General features: G+C 40.2%; 1 protein-coding gene across 6 annotated transcripts in view; it reads left to right on the top strand.

Annotated features, from left to right (window-relative positions):
- Positions 1-5,316: 5,316 nt before the first annotated feature.
- GIGYF2 (GRB10 interacting GYF protein 2) overlaps positions 5,317-18,064 on the top strand; it is a 108,339-nt gene continuing 95,591 nt past the window's right edge. For all 6 annotated transcript variants that reach the window (XM_039855632.1, XM_039855634.1, XM_039855631.1 and 3 more), the window contains exons 1-2: positions 5,317-5,462; positions 10,115-10,180. The gene's annotated coding sequence lies outside the window, so the exon portion shown is untranslated. The remainder of the gene's footprint in view (positions 5,463-10,114; positions 10,181-18,064) is intronic.

Raw genomic sequence — 18,064 nt, 5'->3', positions numbered from 1 at the left:
TTGCCTTGCTGCTCTGTTCTTTTGGGCCCCTTTTACTAACCAGCCTGGGGAGAATTCTGCCCATCTGCCTGCTTAGCAGCCATGCCCCCTGCAGCTGGCACTTGCTGAGCCCTCCCAACCCGATCATGTGCCCTGACACCTGTGGCCTTGTCCCTGCTCAGATTTCTCCTTGCTGACTGTGCCCATTCACTGGGCCAGATTCTGGCCTCATCCCTGCTCACCGGCTCGACTGTAGGAGAACGATGTTTCCATGGCCAGTCTCTGGGACCTGGGGGCTTGGGAGCGGGGTCCTGGGGGTTCCAACTTAGGATTCTACAGCTTGTGGAGGTGCTGAGAATGGGACCTTATCAGTGGGTCAGTCTCCCTGCTCCCCTCCTCCCCTTCCCAGAACCAATCGCTTTGGCGCTCTGTCACGTAGTATTGGCGGGAATGCACGTTGCTGCAGTCCTTTTGAAAGGCAGTTTGGTAGACTGTTAAAATTAAACATCGTGTCAGTATTAGTTACTTATTTTTGTTTTAACAAGTCATCCCATAACTGAGTGGCTTAAAGCAATAATTAACATTTATTATCTCATACGGTTTCTGAGGGTCAGGAATTCAGAAGCAGTTAAGCTGGGTGGTACTAGCTCAGTTAAAATGTCAGTTGGGGCGGCAGTCATCTGAAGGCTTGGCTGGGGCTGGAGGATCCACTTCTGAGGGAACTCACTCATGTAGTTCACAGTTTGGTGCTGGCTCTTGGCTGGAGGTCTTGGTCATCTGCCACATGAACCCCTCCAGGGGACTGGGCTGCTCGAGTGCCCTCACAACATGGCAGCTGGTCTCCGGCAAAGCGGGTGTAAACTACCTTTTTTTAAGACCTACCTTCAGAAATCACACTCTGCCATTTCCTCAATATCTTACTGGCTACATGAGTCAGCTCGATTGGCAAAAATCATTGGGAGCCATCTTGGATGCTGGCTACTGAAGAATCAGTTAGGGTTCTTAACTGCAAGTAACAGAATTTAAACCAGACTCACATAAGCAGAAGAGGAACTGACTGAGAAGGCATTAAGGAGCTCTCAGAATCACTGGCAGCGTTGCAGGGCCAGGCCAAGAAAATAGGCAGGGGGCCAGACGGCTGGCACTGTATCCAGAGGCACAATGTGGGAACCAGCCAGGAATGGTGCCTGTCCCTGGCTGCCCAGAGCTTTGGGGTGTCCTGCTTCTTCAGGTCGCTACTCCACATCCAGAGTCTGAGGTTGAGCCCAGCCACATGCCCACGTGTCGGGAGTGCTGGTCTCCTGTCGAGGGAGGCGAGCTCTGTCTCCCATCAACATTCTTATTCTCCCCAAACATGGAAAGTATTTCAGATGCAGGACAGGTGTGTAAGAGGGGCAGATGTCCACTGCTGTGATATTCATGAGCTTTGACCCAGGGGTTTTACTTCTGGGAACTTATCCTATAGGTAAACATAAACTTGAACAAGGGTATATTTAAAGGGCTACTCATTACTCATTACTCTGTTGAATATAATATGAAAAAAAAACAAAAAACAAAAAAACACTGGAAACAGGATCTCTACCAGCAGGGGATGGATGAAGTGTATGATGGTACATCCATGTAAATGAACACTGTTTGGCAGCCATTAAAGAGAATGTAGGGGACTCCAAGATACATTGACACATTGTTTCTCCGGAAAAGGCCAGGAGCAGAGCAGCACTCAGAGCCATGCTTAGGCTTTGTTTTGTTTGTTTTATGCTAGAGATGTAAAGCCATGTCTCTGCCCACGAAGAAGCACATTATGCTTGTTTATGCGCACATACAACATTTGGGGGAAACCACATGAGAAACTGTCAATAGTCAGCTTACCTGAGAAGAGGAGAGAGAACCTGAGGGTCCCGAGTAGGTCTAGGGGGATTTAATTTTTTTCCTTTATATGTTTTTGAATTCTAAAAAATTTTCAATCATAAGCGTGTACTGCTTTACTACTACTGCTGTTAATAATATTTAATAAGACAGAAAGAGGACTCTGGCCCCAAAGAAAGTGAGAAGAGTAGCTGAACATGCATGCGGGACCCTCTGGGACAGCTAAAGTATGAAATCCTAAGTCTTCAAAGGCTCAAGAGAGAGAAAACGAATAACATTTTGGGAACACATTGTGGGGCATTTATGTGAAATGATACGTTTATTTCATTCCAAGGTAGTTTTTATGATTTAATTGTCTTGGTATACATCTGGAGGTTGGAAACAAGAAAAGAATTTAAAACATGCAAGCACTTATATGATAAAGAATGTTTTCAAACATAAAAGTGGATCTGTGTCTATAGCTATCATCTGAGCAGCCTTTCTTTGATGTTTGCTCGGCTCTGTGACTCAGTACCTGCCCACTCTCTTTGACTTGTGTTTTCTCTTGTTTTTCAGTTGTGTACTCAACACTCCTAGTTAGGGTACCAATCCTGAGTGGCCCTCTCCACTAACAACTCCATCTTGCTTTTTCATCCACTTTCAAATTTCTGCATCTTTCTTTCCTCATCACTCACTTGTTCCTAATCCACTGTTCTCCCTGCTCCGTAGACACTTCCAGTCATGAATTCAACGGCATTTTCCCCAGCCCCAGATGCCTTGAGAACTCTGAAGATTTGGCATTGCCAATCAATATTTTCCGCCCTCTGTTCCCTTTGTTATTATGTCTGAGTAGGGCAGATATCAGTCTATTAGTGTAATTTTAAAAACCACCATTTAATGAAACATTGTGGAGAGAGAATGAATAAAAAGAGAAGGCGCCTTTCCTGAGGATTAGATAATCAAGAATTTATTTGATCCTATAGGCATTTATTGTCTACTGCATGCCAAGACAATGGCAGCTGCTGAGGATGCAAAGTCAAATAATGGAGTGTGTGTAATGGTTAAAAGCACGGGATGTCCTTGGTTTTCATCATCATCATCATCATCATCATCATCACCTTCCTCCTTTAGATTCAGTTCCTGCTTTCTAGAAGCTCATAGTTTAGGGCAAAAAATATGGCTAAGACGCTTTGAAAAACAGTCTGGCCGTTTCTGATACAGTTAAACAAGTACCACATAACTACTAATTCCATTTCTAGGTATTTACCCAAGTGAAGTAAAAACCTATGTTCACATAAATACCTGCATGTGAATATTCATAGGAGCTTCATTGATAATCTCCCCGAACATCCCTCAACTGGGCAATGGATAAACAAATGTAGTGCATACATCCAATGAAATACTACTCAGCAATAAAAAAGAAGAAAGTACTGAAACATGAAACAGTATGGCTGACACTCAAATTCATTATGCTGAGTGAAAGAAGCCAGCCTCAAAAGGCTACATTCTATATGGTCTTGTTTATATAGTATCATAAAGCAAAACTTTAAGGACAGAAAACAGTAGTTTCAGGGGCTGGAAGTGGAAGTTAAGGCTGACCACAAAGTGTCCTTGGGGGAACTTCTGTGGGTTATGGGACTATTCTGTACCTCGATTTTATTGGTAGTTACACACACCTGCATATATTTGTCAAAAGTTGCAGAACTGCACACTAAAAATGCTGAATTTTACTGTATGGAAATTATTCCTTTATATATATATGAAATTACAGACATAGATGGCATAGCAACTGAGAAGTGGCATGACAAGTTGGTTAGGGACATGGGCTTTGCAATCAGTCAGCCTGGGCTAGGAAGTCCTGGATGAGATATGGGGAAGGTAGGCACTACTCTCAAGTGTATAGTTGACTTTCCCAATGTTCCTTAGTGCTCCCACCAGGATTACAAGAGAGAAAGCAAGGGCTTAATAACATAACAAGCATTAGCATTACTTTTTTTCCCCCTTAAAAACAGCAATTCAAGGGGTAAGTTCTTTGGTCTAAGGGAGGGAATTAAAGAAAGATTCACAGAGGCAGTAACACAATTTGGGTTTTTAAAGATGAGTGGGTGTTATGCAGGTTGGTGAGAAGTCGGGTACGTATTAACAATGACATTGTAACAAGAGGGAACAGCATGGGCAAAGCCTAAAACAGAATGGCATCTCGGAGGGCCCTGTAATGTGGGCACATCTGGAGCGTTAAGTTCAGAGGAAAGAGGAAGGGGGTCAGTGACGATGACAGAGGATCCTGAGTTCAGTAGAATGGGACTGTGAAAGGCTCATTTGAGTTGAGAGTCTGCATTTCTAACAAGCTTGCAAATGATGCTGGCATTGTCGGTCCACTGACCACACTTTGAGTAGCAGCATAAAGGTCAAGGGAGGAAAGTATTTCGGGAAGTAGGAAGCGATCAATCACATTAAATACAGGGGAAGCACTAAGTCAAGATGAGAACTGAAAAACGTTATCAGCCTGTAGGTTGAGGTGTCCTTAGCTAAGGCAAGCAGTTGGTGGATGGGTCAGAATAGAAGCCACATTGGAGTGGCAGATGATGGCTTGTTGGATGTGGGAATTGGGAAAGTGCTGATAAACAACTTCTTTGGTGCAGTTTGGCTTTGAAAGGAAACAGAGAGGCAGGGAGGTGGTTGGAGAAGGAATTGGAATTTTTAACGTTACTTTTAAGATGGAAGAATATTTGAGGATTTTTAAAAGCTGATCAGAAGAATCCTGTAAAAGGAGGAGAGGTTGGTGGCACCAGGAAAGAATAGGATGACCTGAGAAGGGTAGAGTTATCAGATTTAGCAAATAAAAACACAAGATGCCGAATTAAATTTGAATTTCAGGAAAACAACGAATACTCTTTTAGTGTAGGTATGTCTCCAGCATTGCTGGGCATCCTGTATTTTAACAGGCAACTGCCAAATGGGAGATTTTTTAGGCAAAAGGGTTGCAGCCCCAGATGCACTAGGAAGGGGTTGGAGCTCCTGAGGCCTTCCCAGCTGTCACATTCTAAGACTCTAGAATGAATTCCCAGTTCTACCAGAACCGTTAATAAGTAGAGAAACTGCTATGGATTTCAGCTTTTGTCGCTTCCTCATTTTCTCTAGGATGGCAAGCAGGCAGGAAAATGCTGGATGAAAATCTGCGGAAAAGTTCTAGTTTGGAAAATCAGCTGGTAAATGATGCAGAACTTTTTGAACTGCGAACGGGCTCTGGATTGGGCACCGAGGACAGTGAGTCACAGGCTGCCTGGCCCGGGCCCAACTCTAGACACCAACCCCGCTCCACTCAAGGACAGGGAGGGAGCCCCGGCCCGGGGACCTGCAGGGGCCTGCGCCGGGCCGCCGCCCCGCCTCCTCCAGCCCGACATCCGGGGCTCGGGCAGGGGCGTGTCGGGGAAGAAGGGCGGGAGGCAGCGGAAAGGAAGGATGTCGTGGGAGGCTGGATGGGCAGGGAGGGAGGCGAGGCGGGGCGGGGGCGGGGCCGGGCCGGGGCGGGGCGAGAGCGCTGTCACGTGACCTGCGTGGCGACGTGTCGGCCATCTTGTGTTGTTGAGGCTGAGGACTGACTTGTGTTCTGAGAGACTCCCTGTCCCGGACCGCAGGTAACCAGCGACTCCGTCTCGCTCCCGTGCCCCGCTCCGCTCCGCGCCTTGGCTCCGCCGGCCCTCCGGGCTGCCCGGGCCTGTCGCCCGCGCCCGCGGCCCCGCTGCTCCGGCAGACCTGGCCCAGCCGCATGGGCACCCACAGGCCGCCCTGGCAGCGGCCGCGGCCGGCTTGGGCGTCAGGAGAGGGGACAGGTCAGGTGCGGGGCCGGAGAGAGCCTCCGCCTTGGCTGGGCGCACTCCGGGCCCGGGCGCATCTCGTCCTCGCATCCCGGGCCCCCCCTCCTCCAGGGCCCGTTGGCATCGCGGTGGGGAGCCGAGGAAGGGAAGAGGGTGGTGGGGTGGGCAGTGTCAGGCCGGCTTGCTCAGGGCCAGAAGGGCTCGCCTTCCGCTACCTGCACCTCGGGGCCAGTCGCCTGCCCAGTTTCGGGGTGCCCGGGGTAACAGCTGCTGCAGCCAGACAGCTGCTCCTACTGGCCCTCCTCCCCACATCTGGCCTCTGGGAGGTGCGCCCTTGCCTTCCTCACCCGGCATCTGCACTGGGAGGACTCCTTCCGTGGCGAGAGGACTGGGTCTGGACCAGGCCCGAGGCAAGGTGGAGCCATGATCGGAACCTGGGACAGAGGCTGGGAAAGTAGAGCCCGTGGCAGCTTTGGGACGCAAACGTTCACATAGGTAGAAATGGGCATTCACCTAAGTGTCAGCAGTTTCCCACGAAGCATTTGAATACTTCAGGTTTGCGGCTGAAACAGAAATCAGGCGACCAGGGAAAGGGGTATGGAAGAAGCAGGTGTATGCCCGTGATAGGGAAGCAGTAACGATGCTTTGCATTTATCTAGCACTGTTTTTTGTTTTTCTTTCCTTTCCCCGAAAGTCAAAACACTTATGCACACCTAGTCTCTCTGTAAGAAAGGTAAGTATTCCAGTTTAACTTGCAAGAAATCGAGGAAGGGGCCAGAACCTGTGAGCAGCTCCTTATCCAGCGTTTCATACCTCGGATTATAAGCAGTTTTGATCCCCAGTGTTGTGAGCCGGGAAGATATTCTTTACTTATGTAGTGTATCCCTTTTAGACGCCTAGATTAAAAAAAATTTTTTTCTTGTCATCCTTTCTGTACATTAACTCTCATCCTTCTAATAATTGCAGCTCTGGCCGTACAGAGTTCGTCCCTATTGGTTAGAACATAAATGCATCCTGTCATTCATTGATGTTTTTATATGTTTCACTAGTTAGTGTAGCAGCTTTCAGAGTGCTCAAACTGGAATGTGTACTTTTCTGTTACATCAGATGTTGACATCAGTAGAGAGCAGTAGAAAAAAAATTTTAAGTGGCACGTATCTGGAAAAATGTCACACAATCCTTCCTTTGACATTTAACACTGAGGAATATACCGGTGATAGTGGTGATTCACTACAAAAGAAAGGGCTTCATACCTTTTGTATTTTTGATGAAGCATTTTGGAGTTTTGAGACTGACAAAGAAGTGACCATGTGCCTTCATTCATTTGTTCATTTATTTGACAAATATTGAGACCCTGCTACACTGTTGCGTGCTGGGAGCAAAACAGACCAAAAATTCCTGTCTCCATGGAGCTCATTACTAGACAAATACTTAGCTAAAATATATAGGGTAGTGGTAAGTGATGAGGAAAAAAATGAGACAGGGAAATAGGATATTAGGGAGTTGGGGGAGGGGTTAATTTTAAGTAGAGTGCCCTGGGAAGGCCTTATGGAAAAGCTAATATTTAAGGAAAGACCTGACAGAGGTAAAGGAGCTATTCCTGTAGCTATGTGGAGGAGGAATGCTCCAGGCTAGGGAAGTCGGAGCGAAGATCCTGAGGCAGAAACGAGTGGAAGTGGAACCGAGTGGAAGTGGAACCGCTGTGGCTGGGAAAAGAGACTAACCAGAGAGGCCCAAGTGAGCGGTAGGCCGGTAGGAACTGTGTACTAAGATGAGAGGGGTTATTCAGTGGCTTGGAATCTTTTTCCCATACCTCTGTGACTCTTGGAAAGGGAAATCAGGTTCTGGAAATTTAGGCCAGTGTGCCCAACCTCCTCCCTCCATATGACCCCTTCCCCTCTCCATCCAATTTGGAAAAAATTCAGAATGCTCATAGAACATATTTCAGGAAGCTGTCATGAAATACCTTTCTCAAAAGTGAATTTTTAAATGAGATTGATGATAAACTGCCTAAAGGGGTTTTTCAAAAGGAATTACTTTCCAAGAAGGGGGTCTTTGGGATACTTCAAAATATTTGAAAATGTAGGGAAGTGATTTTCCCTTTAAGTTTAGATGGGTCATTAAGGGATATAACCTGGTAGAAGGTGACATCGATGTGTTAACTCACGTTGTCCTTAATGTGGCTGGTAAAGAATTCCTCTTAATGATTTCTGTGCTGTCCAGCCTGGTTTTATATTCCTCAGAGACTCTTCCACTAATTTGTTTGTATATCTTTTATAGCATTTTGCATGTGTAGAACTTTTTGTGCTGAGTTTTTTATTCCTCCACTTTTACCTTTCAGACAAGTTCTCCAATTAATTAGATACCCAATAGACTTTTTCATTGGAAAAACATTTTTCTGATTTCAGCGTATCTCCGTATTATTACTAACTTTCGTAAATGCCCTTTTTTCATTTTAATTCACCTTAAGAATGGAATATTTTGTTTTTGAAATGTTTTGCTTGTGAGTTGCATATATGAAAAATAATTTGTCATAGGTTTGCCTGAAAATCATGAGAAGATAGGAATTACAACTTCAAGGTGTGAGTGGAGCTCCTTGACTAGAAGGAGGCAGTGATGATAGTGATGAGGGTAGTGTTGTAAATGAATCACCTTCTCCCTCTTGGTCCTTTGTTGAAGTTTCAAAGTGACATTTTCAAATTATAATGTCTTTGATGTCATACCAGCTCATTTGTTCTTGTGACTCTGCATTTTAGTGCTCTATGTGTCTGTTTTCTTTTTGTTAGTCTTCACACTGGAAGAAGACAGTATTGATGGTGATTGCTATCTATGGGAACCTTTTTGGGTGAAAAGATTGTTACTGTCCCTTTTACCCTCGCCCTCCTAAAGGTCGTTGATTGGTGTCTCTTTCAAAGACTGACTTCATTTGCAGTTCTCTGTGAGTCCCGACTGAGTAAATTTTTAGTAGTTTCTCTTTTATTTTATTTTTTATAGATTATAGTGGGACCAGTCTCATTCGGTTGAATCTATAGACTGTTGGTATTAATCCAGGTATCTCTATGGCAGGTTAAATGTTTATTTTTTTCCAACAATTTGAATTGCCTTATTATTTGGTTAACGTTGTAAAACTCAGAACCCAAGCTTTTTTCCCCTCCCTTGACCCCCAGGGTGATAAAGTCCTTGGATTCCCATTCATTTTTAATGATGAAGAATTACATAGCTTTACCATATAAGATTTTTACTCCATAGGTAAACTTAGAATGTTAATATTTCTTGACCAGATTAGCATTTTTTCATTTTTTTTATGCTCTCAGATGACTGAGAAATATACTAGGTTAATTATATAGGAATATAAAACGATACCTTTGTTGAATTGTCCATAATTTTGTGGAAGGTTGAAGGAGAAGAGGGGAGAAGTTTGAAAAACAAAGATAGTTCTTTAAGTGGCCAAAATTAATTTTATAAAAATGTTTTTAAATATTACATACTTTTCTACTTCCAGTAATTAAGTAGGGACAATTTTATATTTTCTCATTAATTACAGAATTTCATTGTTCTTTAACTTAATTTATATTTTTGAAAGGAGTTACCCTAGAGCTTGTTCTCTTGAGTTAGGCATAGAGGAGAGTTTGTTTTGTTATCTAGTTCTTCTCCCTTTTCTTTCTGCCTTCCTTTATAAAAAGTAGAGAGTAGAGGGTAAAGTTGGTTGATCTTTTGGACATTATAACACAGCTACTTTTTTTTTAAAAGATAAATCAGAGGCAGAACTATGACTTTCTCAGGTTGCTTTCTTGCTGTTAGTAAAATTGTCAACTTTAATTTTAATGATTGTATTTTAATTCCTTAGGAGCAGCATTCAGAGCATCATTTGATTTTAGCTAAGAAACCACTTGAAGCTATTGTGGTTCAGTCCACTCCCTGTCAGTGGAGCTATCACCATCTTGTGGATTTTTAAGAAACTGTCTCAACAGAGCATTAAAAGAAGGTTGTGATTTTGCAACTAAAAGCGCGCCTGGAGCTTTGCTCCTTGGACGTTTTGGCAGTGGTCACATTTCCTGGGGCTCATCGATTATTTGCATAGGATACGTATTGTATTGCTGTGTTTACTGGCTGTCATTTTTCTATCAAATATGTTAAAAAAGTTAACACCAAATTCCTGTAATGCGGTTTTAAATGAAAACCCCAAATAATCACTTTCCTGAAACCTTATAGTGGTGCTTATTTGTTAGCTTCATCAGAATCACTTAGAACTTCCGTTAAAAATATGTATTTTTCAGTCCCACTCGAGTGCTACTGAGAGACTCTGTAGATGTTAGCACAGAGAATCTGGTTTATAAGCACAGCAGATGATTCTAATATTGTAATCAGGTTTGGAATCCATTTCCTGTAAAACATATTCATGGTAAAAAAATGTGTTAAAGTTTCCTAGGAAATTGCTGGGTCATTTACTTTAATACTTTTATTATTTACAGCGTTAAAAGGACCTGAACAGAGTTTGCTCAAACCTCCTGCTGTGAACCAGCAGAACTTTTGAACAGGTGAGTGTTGAAAGGAAGTACAAAGCTGAGGGCTTAGGCAAACAGATGATCTTCACTTTTAAGGTTTTGGTTATTTTTGTCTTATTTTTTCTCCTGAGTTATAGATGGTGAGTAGAAACACTCTGGTACTTCTCAGGTCCCTTCTAAACCATAAGAATAATCATACCCTTTCTGCATTGATGCTGGTATACATTTGTGCCTTAAACTGTTGTAATGATTTTTTCGATGGCACGAAACAGGAAGAGGAATGCTTAGCGGGCAAAGGTAAGGAAGTATCCAAAGAGCAGTTGGCTTCACGAAAGGACACGAACTGGAAACTGGGAAGCTTTCAGGGGCCAGGGTTGTCCACGTAGCACTTTTCTCCCCTCAGGCTAGTCAGTGTCCTCTCTTGTCTCTTTTTAATCCTGCTTTAGTTGTCTTTCCACAGTCTGACCTTTTATGCTTTAACAGACACGTGGAAGATAATTGACACTTCATTCCTAGAGCCACATATGACTTCACGCTCTAGGGCTACTAGCTAACTAGTTACCAACTCAGGGTCCACATTTCAGATTCTGGGAGGGAAAATTTGATTGGTTGAACTTGGTCCAGTTCTCCATCGTTGTTCCATTTAGTATGGCCTTGAGTTGGGGTCTGAATTGCAAACTAGTTAGTTGAGAGGTCCCACACCTAAGAGTGGCTACAGGTCCCAGAGAAGGTAGTATGTTGGCTATTCAAGTCAGAATCTCACAGAAGCTTCTAGAAAAATTTTCTTAGGAAAATTTCCTATAAATAGCTCAGCAATTTCATTTTGAGTTCTGAAGAGTTAAAAACATATGCCTCTCTTGATGAATGAGGTCCAGTAGGTCTCACACCAAACATCCTTGTTGGCACTTCCTAGTGCAGTGTTTTAACAAAAGATCTTGATTTGGGGGGTTCAGATGAGCATCTGGTTTAACAAAAGAACATAAGCAAATGAAAGATTTAGTGTAAAAATTCAGTGGTTACTATTTTTCATTGATCGCTTTTACAAATTTTAATGTCTGGATACTTTTTACAGTATTAAGGAACACGAGTATTAGGAAGCTGTAGAAAATTTGAAGGATGGGACTTCTGTATATGTATCTGTATTCACATTATTTGAGTGGTAGTAGGGACTTTCACTGTTAATGAAAGAATCAGTGAGACGGTGAGAATGTAAACTTTTGTATTTATATGTTTTTATATTCTAGAATTATTAGGTAATGTAGAAGCAAACTTTTTAAATGGACATTTTGAAGTCTTATTTAATTTTGTTTATAGCTTGTATGTACATGGTGACTTCTAATTTTGTAAGTAATTATTACTTAATTCTTATGTTGGTATATTAGTTTATCGAGATTTTTGATGCAAAGGCGAGGGATTACTAATAAAAGTGATCTAGTGTAGAGTATGTATCAAATGACAGGCCACAGATGTGACTTCCTATGATACCTTTTTCAGCCAAGATTTCTTTAGCAAATCAATTGCGGCTGAATTCATTTTTAAAGTAGAAGAGCCCTTTCTTCTGTTGTACATTGTCTTTAATCTTGTGGGGGGAAGGTTTATTCAGGATGTTGTGAGGTTCAAAAAGATCGCCATGTAACTTGTGTAAAACTTCCACAAGCTCTGGGGATCCCTCTGAAAAGTTTAGCTTGTGCAGAGATTATCAGATGATGTGGTAACATTTATGACATTGTAACTTTTCCTAGAATAGTTCACAGTTGCTAATTTTGTTCTTCTTTCACCAAAAGGGGTAAAAAAGAAACATTTACAATTTGTTCCTAAGCAGTGGGGAAAATGATAGTAACAGTAAAAGCTTTTCTTCTTATAGTGATATTGTGGCCAGTATGTTCTTTAGGAACAGAGCTCCTTTTATTCAAGTTGTCCTGGGCCTGGAGGAAGCCTTGGGAGTTCTGGTCTCTTCAGTGTTGGTCCTTTGGTCCCAGAGACTGGCAAGGAATTGGCAGAGGTATGGTCTTGGTACTTTCTAAATGGTTAATCATGGCTTAGGTCTTGAAGACATGGCCACATCCAAGGGCTCTCATGTTTAGCCTCCCTTGGGAATTGAGATGGTGTTGCCCAAAGCATGGCCATTGAGTAACTGGATGTGAAGTCATCTTGCCAGATCAGTGGATCAGAGAGCCTTAATTCACGTTCCAGAATCTGATACTCTCCTTTAGTTTGTTATTACTTCCACCATTGTTAATGAAATTTCCGACCATGTTATGAGTATATATACTCTTCCCTAACCAAAGGCTTAACTATATTTGCTTGAGTGATGTAAAGGGGTAAAAGTTGGAGGATAGTAGAACAGAATGGGAGATTGGGAAAAGGAGGAAAAGGGACTTCCACAAAATGAATTCTACTGAAAATTGCAAAGAAATGTGGGAGTAAAGGTAACCAAGTAATATTGAGCAGTATATCAATATGTAGTAAAAAGCTTGTGGCCTTTTAAGCAGAGAAACCTGAGTATAATTTTCTGTCGCTTCTTACCTGGAATGTCAGATAAATAAGTTAATCACTCAGAGCCTTATTTTCCTGACCTGTAAAGTATATCCCATGGTGGTTGCTGGAATTAAAAATCTAAAATGCCCAGTACAGTGCTTGATGTATAGTAAACAGGCTCTCGATGATGATAGCTTTTATGATTGTTACTATTATATAAGTAGGTAAATTTCTATTGTAAAATTTCGTATTTATAATTTGAATAGAGACATCAGTGGGTTCTGTTTGTCTTTTGTCTTTTTTTGTGTATTCAGCCCAACAAATATTTGAATACCTGCTTTGTGTCAGGTGCTGGGCTAGCCATAGTGGTGAACAAAACATACAAGGTTCTGTCTTCATGGGGCTTACAGCCTAGTGGCCTAGAGGCAATCAAAAAATCATATAAATAAATTTCAAAATGTGAAAAGTCTCTCTGTTCTTGGAAAAGGTACATATTTAAAACTCTACATACTTTTTTTTAGTAATTGTCATATTTTGGATCTCAGTGTTCTTGTCATTGGTATTTTATGTCCCTTGATATGCTTTCCAGGGTATGTATGTGTGTTTGTTCTAAGTTAATGTATGAATTTCTTTTGTCATTCTTTTTCTCTGAGATAGATGGTCTCAACTTTTTGATCTTAGGACTCCTTTACCCTCTTAAAAGTTACAGGAGCCCAAAGAGCTTTTGGTTTTTTAGTTCTATCTATATTTATATTGAGAAATTGAAAATTATTTATAAATTTATTTTGAAATGACAATTTTGTTACATGTTAACAAACATTTTTAAGGAAAAATACCCATTTTCTAAAACATTTCTAAAAAGTAGGGAGAGGAGGGACATTATTTCACCTTTTTGCAAATTGCTTTTATGTCTTGCTTTATAGAAGGCAGCTGGATTCTTTTATCTGCATCTGCATTCAATTTGTTATTTGAGGTTGAAGTATATGAAGGAAATTCATCCTCACGAAGATATGTATGTAGTTGGAAAAGGGAGGAATTTTTAAGGGCTTTTTCAGATAATTGCAGATACTCTTTGATATTACACTAAAATTAAACAAGTAATTTTTAAAGGTTAATTATAGTGTGAAATCTGAATTATATCAATGCACTTTTTGTACTCTGTTACATTAAACTCCATTGGTCTCACACATTTAATGGATATTTTATATTTTACAGTATCAAAAATATCACAATATCAACATCCATCAACAAGACTTTTAAGTATTGGGAAAGTCTTAAGTATTGGAAAACTTGTCTAGGTCATATTGGCCAATTGAAGTTTTCTAAAATTCTAATTTTCACTTGAAAGCTCAAATTTTATAATTGGCAGCAAGTACTGTTTTCCTTGACGTGACAGCCTCTCGTCATTCATTTTTGAAACTTTTTTACTAAATGCTCAGGGCTGGATAACCATAGTTGTGTGTCAGCTATTTCTTTCAAGTCAAAATGATGTTCCATGAAAAAAAAAAGGAACTAGTTGATTTTGCAACTCAAAACGCCTTCCTTTGAGCCTTTGGTATGCAGCAGAAGTGCTTTATGCATACCTCCCATTTCATCACATAGGATATTAAAAAGATGTGTACACAGGGATCAAAACTAATAACATCCAAAGTTGTTACTGCTTTGTCAAGGGCATTCTTAAGTAAAACTGGCTCTTGTGAGTGAATGGCACATGGTGGCGAAGGGTACAGTGACAACTAGTATAGTTTGGTGCCATTAATTTGAATGATACTAAGGTGCCAGCAGTTTTACTCATCACTGCTTTGCGTGATCAGTGCAGTGCTAACATAGTGAAAAATGGAATTTAATGCTTTAGTGTTACTATAAAAATTGTTTTGATATCATGGATACCTTGAAAGAGTTTCAGAAGACTGGGAGACCTTTGAGAATTGCTGCTCTCAGGAGTGCACCAATTTTCAATGTTAGTTTATGTATGTTACATTGATTTTTTTTTAAAGCATTTAGTGAAAGAAAGTAATTGTTTGAAATACAAACTGGAATAAACATTTAGGGTTTTTAGATTTCAGCAAAGGTTTTTAGTACTGGGTAGAAGTAGATTTGTTCATAAGTTATATAATTAGTTATAAAATAGTCTCTAATCCTATAAAAATAATCGTCTACACCAGCACTGTTCAGTATCTTTCTGCTGTGATGGAAATGTTACTTTTTTATTGCAACTCATATTCCCTTATTTTTGTAGTAGGCTTTATTTTTAAAAACAGTTTTAGATTTATCGAGAAATTGAGAAGATAGTATAGAGGACTCCGGTATGTATCACAACCAGTTTCCCCTATTAACATCTTTCCTTATTATGATACATTTGTTACAATTAATGAACCAGTATTGATACATTGTTAAGTAAAGTCTGTAGTTTGTTCAGATTTCCTTAGTGTTGCCTAGTGCGTTTTTCTGTTCTAGGATCCCATTCAGGATACTACATTTCATTCAATCAGTTATCCATAGACTTCTCTTGTTTGTGACAGTTTTCTGACTTCATTTTTAACAGTCTGGACAATTTTGTGGAGTACTAGTTAAATATTTTGTAGAATGCCTCTGTATTTGGATTTGTCTGATATTTTTCTCATGATAAGACCGGGGTTAGGGGCTTTGGGAAGAAGACCACAGAAGTAAAGTGTCATTTTTATTACATCAAGAGCACATTCTATGAACATGAGTTGTCACTGATAATGTTGTTGACCTTGATACTTGGTCGACTTTGATACCTTGCCAGGTTTGTCCACTATAAACACTTTCCCTCCTTCCCCCTGAGGAACCGAATTTTAAATTTTAGTTAATTTTAATTACTTTAACATGATAAAGCCACGTGTGGCTTATATGGGTACCATATAAGACAGCATAGTTCTAGACAGTGTTCTTCAGTTTTAAATTTTATCCAAAACTTTAACACCTATTATAATAGATTTAAGGAAAGGTTGTTTAACATGAAGTATAAAATGGTATGCTTTGCTTTTTGAGAGAGACGGTCTACTTATTTGGTACAAGTTTAGTCATTTTTAAAATCACTTTTTTTGAAGCATAATTTGCATACACTAAGATCCCTTCATTTTAAGTACACATATTAAATGTACATTTTTGAGTTTTGACAAATGTATATTCTTGTATAACCATCACCACAATCAAGATATGTAACATTTTCATCATCCCCTAAAGTTTCCTCCTGCTTTTTTGCAGTCATTTCCCCTCTCCCAACACTAATCTATTTTCTGTGACTGTAAATTAATTTCGCCTCTTCTAGAATTTTATATAAATGGAATTATTCAGTATGCTTTTTTGGGTCAGTGATTCATCCATGTTGCTGCAGGTATCAATAATTAGTTTTTAATTGCTGAGAATATTCCAAGGTATGGCTTTTACAGTATTTGTGCATATCTTTGAGGTTCATGCAATAATGCTACAATTAGCAGTAGTTGGTTATTTTTTATTGCTGAGTATTTCATTGTATAAATATACTACAGTTTTCTAAAACTTATTTTGAAATAATTTTAAACTTAAAGCAATGTTACAAAAAATTAAGATTTTCTATTTGCCCTTCATCCAATTTGGTCACCAGTTTTTAACATTTTCTCATATTTGCTTTATTATTCATTTTTTTCTTGTTTTCTTTCTCCATATATGCATATATGTGCATAAATTTTTAAAATATAATTTTAGTTCACATATTTTTTTGTTTCATTTGAGAATACGTTACAGACCTCATTCCCTTTTCCTCTAAACATTTCAGCATTATTTTCTAAGAGTAAGAATATTCTACATAAACATAGTAAAAATGTCTGAATCATAAATATTAACATTGATACAATACATTACCTAATGTATAACTCCTATTCAGAGTCTTCCAATTGTATCTTTCATGTTTTTAATAGCATATTTTTTGCTGGTTTAGAATGGAATTAAGAATCACACTTACACTTAGTTTTTTTTTTTTTTAAAGTTTTGTTTTTCAATTAGAGTTGACAGTCAATATTTTGCACTTAGTTTTTATATCTCTTTAGTCTCCCTTAATTGGGATGGTCCTTTAGCCTTTCTTTGTGTTTTATGACATATTTTTGGAGAGTACAGTTGATTGATTTTATGTCTGTCAATTTGAGTTTATTTGATGCTTTTTCAGGTTTATGCATTAGCATCAGAAGTATAACATACACAATGCCGTGTCCCTCTCTCAGTGCATCATATCAGGAGGCACATGCTGTCAGTCTGTCTCATTATTAATGATGTCACCTAGCTCAGTAAGCCAGGTGGAAGAGACGCGGAAGGGCGTGGAGCTTCATGAGCTCTCTGTCTCGCCACACCTCTCCACACCTTCATGTGTTCACCATCCCTGAAACTCCACTACAGTTGTTTTATTCATTTGTGTGTTGATGGACATGTGTGTTGATGAACATAATCGCCAGTTGTCATTTTATGGTAATTACGAATAAAGCTATGCCTAATATCTTGTACTTGTCTTTTGATAGATATTTCTCTTGAGTGTGTCTAGCAGTGGATTATGGGATCATGGGGTAGACATATATTTAGATTTAATAGATAATGCTGAACTGTTTTCTTAAGTGGTTCAGCTAATTTGCACTAACGGAGTTATTCATGTTATGTTGTCTTAATCCAGATGTGGCTAAGGTGAAAATGACTGGTTGCTAGAATGGGGACGGAACTCTTCATTTATTTGGTATATGTAAAGAGTGCTAGGGGAGCAGCTCTTTTTGCTGCTTTTGGGAAAAGGGAAGTAAGGAAGTGTGGGACAGATTCAGGTGCCTTGGTGTCCGTTTTGTGTTAGTCTTTTGGCAGACTATGCGTAGTACTGGTTGGACTCCATTCCAGATTGCCATAGGTTTTTTCTGGGCAAATTTTACATACCCAGGACATGGACATTTGCAGTAGCAGAAAATTTTTATAAGAAAGACGTAGGGGGTTTTCAGAGGCATACGTGTTTTGATGATTGGTAGAATAGTGGTAGCTAATCTGTCTGTTAAGACTTCCCCTGGGAAGCAGGGTGGAGGAACACTTTTTGTGTTGAACCGTCAGGCCCTGTGATGAATTCCGATTCTGCTTTGGCCTCTCCTTGCATTGTTTGTCCAGCTAGGACTTACTGCGTAGAGCTGCAGCTCCTTCATGCTGATAATGATGGCCTGTGCCCACATGTCACCTGGCTCCTCCACATGGTGCCGGGTTGCGAGAAAATGGTAGATTTAAGAGCTGAGTGGCCAGGGTCTCCCTTTTCTTTGTTTCATACTCAACAATAAAGAAGAGCTAGGTTGATCTCTTCTCCCTCTGCTCCCTTGACACAGAATGATAGATGAGGTCCCAAAGAGCTAGGAAAACTAGAAAAATATATATAGAAAAAAAAAACATTATACTAGTGATCAGAGACAAAATAATTGCTAG

Source organism: Pteropus medius, unplaced genomic scaffold (assembly GCF_902729225.1).
Source record: "Pteropus medius unplaced genomic scaffold, Ma_sr-lr_union100, whole genome shotgun sequence".
NCBI lineage: Eukaryota > Metazoa > Chordata > Mammalia > Chiroptera > Pteropodidae > Pteropus > Pteropus medius.
The sequence above is the reverse complement of the archived record's forward strand: the minus strand, read 5'-3'. Positions and strand labels throughout refer to the sequence as shown.